This window comes from Homarus americanus, unplaced genomic scaffold (genome assembly GCF_018991925.1).
Source record: "Homarus americanus isolate GMGI-L3 unplaced genomic scaffold, GMGI_Hamer_2.0 scaffold24260, whole genome shotgun sequence".
In the NCBI taxonomy this organism is placed as follows: domain Eukaryota; kingdom Metazoa; phylum Arthropoda; class Malacostraca; order Decapoda; family Nephropidae; genus Homarus; species Homarus americanus.
In genome coordinates this window covers 13,671,793-13,681,418 of record NW_024721079.1, presented here as the reverse complement: position 1 = coordinate 13,681,418, position 9,626 = coordinate 13,671,793, and positions in this window count along the sequence as shown.

Sequence of the window (9,626 nt, the reverse complement as noted above, 5' to 3'; positions counted from 1 at the left end):
GGCACTAGAGGCAGACAAAGAAAACGGAGGAAGGTCTTGATGGCACTAGAGACAGACAAAGAAAACGGAGGAAGGTCTTGATGGCACTAGAGGCAGACAAAGAAAATGGAGGAAGGTCTTGATGGCACTAGGAGGCAGACAAAGAAAATGGAGGAAGGTCTTGATGGCACTAGGAGGCAGACAAAGAAAACGGAAAGGAAGGTCTTGATGGCACTAGAGGCAAGACAAAGAGAATGGAGGAAGGTCTTGATGGCACTAGAGGAGACAAAGAGAATGGAGGAAACTCTTGATGGCACTAGAGGCAGACAAAGAAAATGGAGGAAGGTCTTGATGGCACTAGAGGCAGACAAAGAGAATGGGGAAGGTCTTGATGGCACTAGAGGCAGACAAAGAGAATGGAGGAAGGTCTTGATGGCACTAGAGGCAGACAAAGAGAATGGAGGAAGGTCTTGATGGCACTAGAGGCAGACAAAGAGAATGGAGGAAGGTCTTGATGGCACTAGAGGCAGACAAAGAAAATGGAGGAAGGTCTTGATGGCACTAGAGGCAGACAAAGATAATGGAGGAAGGTCTTGATGGCACTAGAGGCAGACAAAGAGAATGGAGGAAGGTCTTGATGGCACTAGAGGCAGACAAAGAGAATGGAGGAAGGTCTTGATGGCACTAGAGGCAGACACAAAGAAAAATGGAGGAAGGTCTTGATGGCACTAAAGGCAGACAAAGAGAATGGAGGAAGGTCTTGATGGCACTAGAGGCAGACAAAGAAAATGGAGGAAGGTCCTTGATGGCACTAGAGGCAGACAAAGAGAATGGAGGACGGTCTTGATGGCACTAGAGGCAGACAAAGAGAATGGAGAGGAAGGTCTTGATGGCACTAGAGGCAGACAAAGAGAATGGAGGAGGTCTTGATGGCACTAGAGGCAGACAAAGAGAATGGAGGAAGGTCTTGATGGCACTAGAGGCAGACAAAGAGAATGGAGGAAGGTCTTGATGGCACTAGAGGCAGACAAAAAAATGGAGGAAGGTTTGATGGCCCGAGGCAGACAAAAGAAAATGGAGAAGGTCTTGATGGCACTAGAGGCAGACAAAGAGAAGGAAGAAGGTCTTGATGGCACTAGAGGCAGACAAAGAGAATGGAGGAAGGTCTTGATGGCACTAGAGGCAGACAAAGAGAATGGAGGAAGGTCTTGATGGCACTAGAGGCAGACAAAGAGAAGGGAGGAAGGTCTTGATGGCACTAGGGCAGACAAAGAAATGGAGGAAGGTCTTGATAGCACTAAAGGCACACAAAGAGAATGGAGAGAAGGTCTTGATGGACTAGAGGCAGACAAAGAAAATGGAGGAAGGTCTTTGATGGCACTAGAGGCAGACAAAAGAAAATGGAGGAAGGTCTTGATGGCACTAGGGGCAGACAAAGAAAAATGAGGAATGTCTTTATGGCACTAGAGGCAGACAAAGAAAATGGAGGAAGGTCTTGATGGCACATAGAGGCAGACAAAGAGAATGGAGGAAGGTCTTGATGGCACTAAAGGCAGACAAAGAGAATGGAGGAAGGTCTTGATGGCACTAGAGGCAGACAAAAGAAAATGGAGGAAGGTCTTGATGGCACTAGAGGCAGACAAAGAAAATGGAGGAAGGTCTTGATGGCACTAGAGGCAGACAAAGAAAATGGAGGAAGGTCTTGATGGCACTAGAGGCAGACAAAGAGAATGGAGGAAGGTCTTGATGGCACTAGAGGCAGACAAAGAGAATGGAGGAAGGTCTTGATGGCACTAGAGGCAGACAAAGAAAATGGAGGAAGGTCTTGATGGCACTAGAGGCAGACAAAGAGAATGGAGGAAGGTCTTGATGGCACTAGAGGCAGACAAAGAGAATGGAGGAAGGTCTTGATGGCACTAGAGGCAGACAAAGAGAATGGAGGAAGGTCTTGATGGCACTAGAGGCAGACAAAGAAAACGAGGAGGTCTTGCTGGCACTAGGAACAAAATGGAGGAAGGTCTTGATGGCACTAGGGCAGACAAAGAATGGAGGAAGGTCTTGATGGCACTAGAGGCAGACAAAGAAAGAATGAAGGTCTTGATGGCACTATGGAGGAAGGTCTTGATGGCACTAGAGGCAGACAAAGAGAATGGAGGAAGGTCTTGATGGCACTAGAGGCAGACAAAGAAAATGAAAGACAGTTAATACCATGCAGGCGCTGTGGACAGTTAGTACTAGCCCTGTCGACAGTTATTGCTGGCCCTGTCGACAGTTATTGCTGGCGCTGTCGACCGTTAGTGCAGGCCCTGTCGACAGTTAGTACTGGCCCTGTCGACAGTTAGTGCTGACCCTGTCGACAGTTATTGCTGGCCCTGTCGACAGCTAGTGCTGGCCCTGTCGACAGTCAGTGCAGGCCCTGTCGACAGTTAGTGCAGGCCCTGTCGACAGTTAGTGCTGGCCCTGTCGACAGTTAGTGCAGGCTCTGTCGACAGTTGGTGCAGGCCCTGTTGACAGTTAGTGCAGGCGCTGTCGACCGTTAGTACAGGCGCTGTCGACCGTTAAAGCAGGCGTTATCGACCTTTAGAGCAGGCCCTGTCGACAGGTAGTATTGGCCCTGTCGACAATTCGTGCAGGCCCTGTCGACAGTTAGTGCAGGCCCTGACGACAGCTCGTGCAGGCCCTGTCGACCGTTAAGGCAGGCGTTTTCGACCGTTACTGCAGGCCCTGTCGACAGTTAGTGCAGGCCTTGTCGACAGTTAGTGTAGGCGCTGTCGACCGCTAGTGTAGGCGCTGTCGACCATTAGTTTAGGCACACACACACACACACACACACACACACACACACACACACACACACACACACACACCACATCCAAATACATAAGCAAACATACTAATAATGTAAGACATCTATATAAGATAAACAAACACACTGGACTCACCTTTATATCACCACAACTTAAGAGTGATATACCACCTGCTGTGTGATCAATACTCACCTTTATATCACCACAACTTAAGAGTGATATACCACCTGCTGTGTGATCAATACTCACCTTTATATCACCACAACTTAAGAGTGATATACCACCTGCTGTGTGATCAATACTCACCTTTATATCACCACAACTTAAGAGTGATATACCACCTGCTGTGTGATCAATACTCACCTTTATATCACCACAACTTAAGAGTGATATACCACCTGCTGTGTGATCAATACCATATATCACTCTCTTAATCCAATGGCGGTATTAATGTCACTGTTATTATTGTGGTTGTTGTTATTAATAGTGTTATTTGTCATTACTAATTTTGTTGTTATTATTATTATTATTATTATTATTATTATTATTATTATTATTATTATTATTATTATTATTATCATTATTATTATTATTATTATTATTATTATTATTATTATTATTATTATTATTATTATAAAACAAACGTCACAAGAGGTAAAAGTAAACTCATTTATCTATCATTATCTACAACATAAATCGTTTTTTTATTTATGGATAAAAGACAAAAAAACCTTCCCTGAACAAGCTCACTTGTCTCTCTGCTGTAAACGTAAAAACGTCACTACTAAAGTGTTTGTGTAAACGTAAAAAACTTTACTATGTTACAATGGAAAAAAATATATATCATTCCTTTTGTTGTCAATGTAAAAAGTAATTTATCTGTTGAAAGTGTAAAAAAATCACTTATCTGTTGTAATTGAAAAACAACACTTTTCTCTGTTGTAAATATTAGAACTCAATACTTTTGTTTTTGTTGTAAATTAATCAAAAAACACTACTTTGTGTAAACGTAAAAGGGTTCTCTATTTTTCTCTTTGTTGTAAGTATAAAAAGAATAAAAATCACGACCCTACGTTTTTTTTGTCTGTTAACATAAAGGCTTAAGTGGAAAAGTTTGGTCCTGGCTGAAGTGGAAGTTAATATGCAAAAGAAGCGACAGTTATTTTTTTTCCTGTGCATGACCACAAGCTGTTTAACCCGGGCATGACTGAAATAGAAAGAGGTGGGATAGTTACTTTTAGGGGGAAATAAATTATCCTTTGTATATGATGAGTAGTGTGTGTGTGTGTGTGTGTGTGTGTGTGTGTTGTGTGTGTAATAATAATAATAATAATAATAATAATAATAATAATGATAATAATAATAATAATAATAATAATGATAATATAATAATAATAATAAATAATAATAATAATAATAATGATAATAATAATAATAATAATAATAATAATAATAATAATAATAATAATGATAATAATAATAATGATAATAATAATAATAATAATAATAATAATAATAATAATAATAATAATAATAATAATAATAATAATAATAATAATAATAATAATAATAATAATTATAATAATAATAATAATTAACGGCTGAAAATATACAGTTACATAATTGGGGAATGGATCACTTGATTGACAAGTAATATACAGGTAACATAAGTAATAAAAAAATTATATAAGAACATTAGAACATAAGAAAATAAGGAGTCTGCAATAGGCCGGTTGGCCTGTGCATGGCAGCTCCTGTCGAGAGTTACTACCACTCTCTATCATCCATGAATCTATTCAGTCTCCTTTTGAAACTTTCCAGCGTTCCAGCACTTACTACAAAGTTGCTAAGCTTGTTCCACTCGTCCACCACCCTATTTGTGAACCAGTTCCTTCCTATCTCCCTCCTAAACCTAAACTTATCCAACTTAAATCCGTTGCTTCGAGGCCTATCCTGCTCGGATATTATAAGAACTTTATCTGTATCCCTTTTATTGATTCCTTTCACCCACTTAAATACTTCTATCATATCTCCCCGCACTCTTCGTCTTTCTAGGGAATGCAAGTTTAGTTTCTTTAACCTATCCTGATATGGAAGGTGTCTAAGTCCCGGAATCATTTTCGTCATTCTTCGCTGCACCGACTCTAGTGAATGATATCCATTCTATAATAAGGGCACCAGAACTGAACCGCATAATCGAGGTGCGGCCTGACTAGCGCAAGATATAGTTGCAATAAGACCTCTGCACTCTTATTATTTACACTTTTAGATGTAAAACCCAATACTCTGTTTGCCTTATTTCGAACATTAACGCACTGTTTTCTAGGCCATAGGTCCGGGCTTACAAGTACCCCTAGGTCTCTTTCACAAGTCGACTTTTCTAGGTTGATGTTGTTAAGGCTGTATACATTGACAGTATTTGTTCTTCCAATATTAAGTACTCTGCACTTGCTGGTTTTGAATTTCATTTGCCATTTTTCAGACCACCCCTGCAGTTTATTTAGATCCTCCTGTAATGCAGGTTATACTACAGGGCATTTCAACATAGTAACAGTGCAAAAAGGTAAGAATGACTGGGAGTGAATAACTTGGATGACTACGAGTTGTTGATCATTTTTACAATGGTTGGGGCTGGGCTGTTCTTATAGCGATCAGTACGTGCTCGTATGGGCTGGATGCGGTTGTGCTGTCAAACAGCAAATCGCAGACGAGGGATCTCGGGTGAAAGTAGGAACCGGTGTCCAGGATGGTGCAGAAGTCTCTCAGCAAATTTAAAAATGAGGTCGTGGTGATGATCAGAGAGAGCCAAGAGGGTCAGTGTGTTGAGTGCTCATTGATATGTGGAGTAAGGGGGGGGGATAATCTTGCATGCCCTCTTCTGCACTTTTTTGAGGTGTTTCTGTTGTGTAGCATTAGGGAGGAAGACCAGGCAGGGGAGGCATAGGTGAGCTTAGGAAGTATGACTGTTGAGTAAGAACCCAGAAGCTCGGGCGCAGTGTGTGTGTGTGTGTGTGTGTAATAATAATAATAATAATAATAATAATAATAATAATAATAATAATAATAATGAATAATAATAAACGGTTTATTGAAAAAAATTGCAGCCCGAAGGCTGAAAATATACATTGGACATAAATGACTTATTACATACATTGGTGGTTTAACAAAAGCCTTCATTAGAGAAAGGTGAAGGAACATACAGTGAACATGCAGATTAATGTTTACACACGTAGATCATGTGAGCTGAGGTGTTGAACAGCAGACGCGTAGTGTAGTAACTCCCTCACAGATGGCGTTATGAGGGGCATCACGTGGAGTAGTAGTTCCCTCACAGGTGGCGTTATGAGGGGCTTGACGTGGTGTAGTAATTCCCTCACAGATGGTGTTATGAGGAACTTCACCTGATGCTGTAGCAACTCATTCACTACGTGGTGTCGTAGCATCATGGGGACACCACGTGGTCTGTTGTCACAGGACTTCATTCACTCAAGTGGGTGAGGTGTGGTCCCAGGCCTCTCTATCGTGGAGTCTGAGGGGAATTATCACTGGGTACCTGGGACCTCACTGTGTGAAGGTTAGCTTGGGTAAGACTCAACTGTAACTGCAGAGTTGTTTTTCACTGACTTAAGCACTGTTCACCACTATTCAACACTGGTTCCAATCCTTTCCCAAATGAAATAGTAACTTCTGGCGAGATCTTGTTGATATTCCGGTGGGGAGAAGGGTTCAGGGGAGGGAGCTGGTATGGGCCAACATAATAGTTGACGTGGCTGCTGCTGAGCAGCGCCAGGTGCGTCTGACCCGTCATGACCCGTCCATGGTCAAGGATGTGTGTGTGTGTGTTTGTTGGTGATGGTGGTGGTAGTTGTGATAATGTTGGTGATGTGTGTATATGGTGTTGGTTGCATTGTTGGTAGTGTTGGTGTTGGTGATGCGGGTGGTAGAGGTGGTACAGTGGTAATGCGTGTATCTCTCAGGCCTATGTCGTGGGTTGGAGTCCTTGCCCGAGACACAAGTGAGAAGGATTGTACAGTACTCCAGTCGCCTTCTGTACTAGCACTGGAGACATGAAATTTATAACAAAGTAACAAACAGAGAACAATCCCTGTAACAGATTTAGAACATCAGAGTTATGTGTGAATGACCTGGTACAATGCTTCCTTCATCATCATCATCATCATCATCATAATCATCATCATCAGCATCATCATCATCATCATCATACCGCCTCACCAACAGTAATCTACAACAGCAACAGCAACGTAGTCCTGTACATACAGTATATATTTTTCCTATCTACAGCAAAAAACAATATCAAATAGCTTTCAGATATAACACGTGTGAAATGTAATAGTTCAGTTAGCAGAAACAGTTGTCGGGGAACGTGACATGTGCCGTCAAATTCTGTTGGTTTACTGTGTGTATCGTTAAGTCATTGTCCACAACCCATCACTACTATTATTATTGTTATTATTATTATTTATTATTATTATTATTATTATTATTATTATTATTATTATTATTATTATTATTATTATTATTATTATTATTATTATTATTATTATTATTACTACTACTACTACTACTACTACTACTACTATTACTACTACTACTACTACTATTAATACTACTACTATTACTACTACTACTACTACTACTTTTTTCTTCTTTTCTTTATATGGCCTCCAGCCTCCCCCAATAGCCATACCTTCGCCACCATTTTATTACCTTAATATTAAATATCCTAATACATAAGTAGCTGTCCTAGCTGTGTTGAGTTAGTTGAGCCGCAGATCTATGCGGCATTCAATGACTGTAGCCTCATAGTCAATATCTGCAACTGTTGTCGGCTTTGGGGCCGATGCTGTCGTTCCTCTGAGGTAGAGCAAAGCCGACCGAAGGAGAGAGAAGGACAGTCGACATCTCATCCAGGCTGTAACATAACTTCTGGGCTGCTGCTTCTGTTCGGTCTCACCTCCGCGAGCCTGGTGTAGAAGCATCTTGCACTTGGTCCCATCCCACCAGAGGTTGTGAACACTAGAGGAGTGAAGCTGCCTTGATCAACGTTCTGGATTTTCTCCTCGTATGCCCTTATCTTGTCATTCTCGTTTCTCATGTGTGCAGCATCGAGAGCTGAGTTACGGTGACATGCGGCCATGGGATCAAAGATCCTGATGTCGAAGAAGGCTCGCTGTCCCCGCGTCCAGAATCCTCGAACACTGACGTCAACACGGGCTTCGTTGGATGTGTTTGAAGTCCTATGTTGGAAGATTTCACCGTTCAATGGAAGGGGGGTCAGTTCTACCCTGAAATCACGGCAGATTCCCTTCAACATATTTGCTGTGAGATCCCTTACTTCGTCATGTCTCATGCATATGAAGCCCCCTTCCTTGCACACCATGGCGTGATCGGCGTCATAGGAAGAGCCACACACGCATTGGGAGGGCAAACCTTCCACTGGCCTACCTAACCTAGGCAAGCCTAACTTAACCTAACCTAAATAAGCCTAACCTAACCTAACCTAATCTAACCTAGCCCTCCTTCACTTAATACCCACTAATGCTTATAACAATGTTTGGTAAGCAAATGTAAAGGTTATATTCGGGTAAACAGTGTTATCTCAGATTTGTCTTAATTACTAAGACATTCCGCCTTAAACAACCCCATTAAGTAGTTCTCCAATCATGTACCTGTAATTAAGATAAAGGTGTAAACAATGACATTTATGCCATTACACAAAATATGGTATAGATGTGTGTATGTGTGTGTGTGTGTGTGTGTGTGTGTGTGTGTGTGTGTGTGTGTGTGTGTGTGTGTGTGTGTGTGTGTGTGTATGTGTGTCAGATCAGATGGTGAGTTGATATTATGGTGAACATGTTGATGTTTTGTATGTTAGATCTGGTGATAATTTTTTGTTTTTAGAAAATCGACACAAATATATACACATGCATTAACACAAACACCCACACTAAATCGTAACTACAGATAAACACACACACACACACACACACACACACACACACACACACACACACACACACACACACTGTAATATAATACGTAATTTTCTTATTATTACATTGTGATCCAGGACCCAACAGTTTATGTAACTAGTTCCCAGAAATAAATATCAAGTATTATTTAAGATTATCGTACACAACCAGGCGTGCGTCCGTGCGTCCGTGAGTCCGTCCGTGAGTCTGTGCGTCCGCGTGTGAGTCCATGTGTCCTTCGAACTAATAATTTATCCGGATATAACACTCAAGTCTTTTATGACAATAACCGGTTTATATCGTTGGGAACTACCATACTCTTAACGGTACTTTTGACCACACACACACACACACACACACACACACACACACACACACCACACACACACACACACACACACACACAAATTCTGGAATATAAAGATTTGCAGTTAATAACGAATACCTCTTGGATATATCAAATTATATCTGTTAAGAGATAAAGACAAGGTAATTGATAAAGATCGTCATATTGTTGTGGGACATAAGCTCGTTCATTATCACATCAACGTCACATCTCACACATAAATCACATAGCAAATCCAACAGCATCTTGGCATCACATCACAGCATCATAGTCATGGCATCATGGCATCACATGGCAGGTCAAAACGTCACAGCAGGTCATGGCGTCATGGCAGCAGGGTCATGGGCATGGGCAGTCATGGCAGGTCACATGGCAGGTCATGGCATCTTGGTCACAGCAAGTCATGGCATCCTTGGCAGGTCACACTTAGCATCTTTGGATGGCATCATGGCAGGTCATGGGTCTTTAGCGTCTTGGCATCTTTGGGTCTGCTTGGGTCTA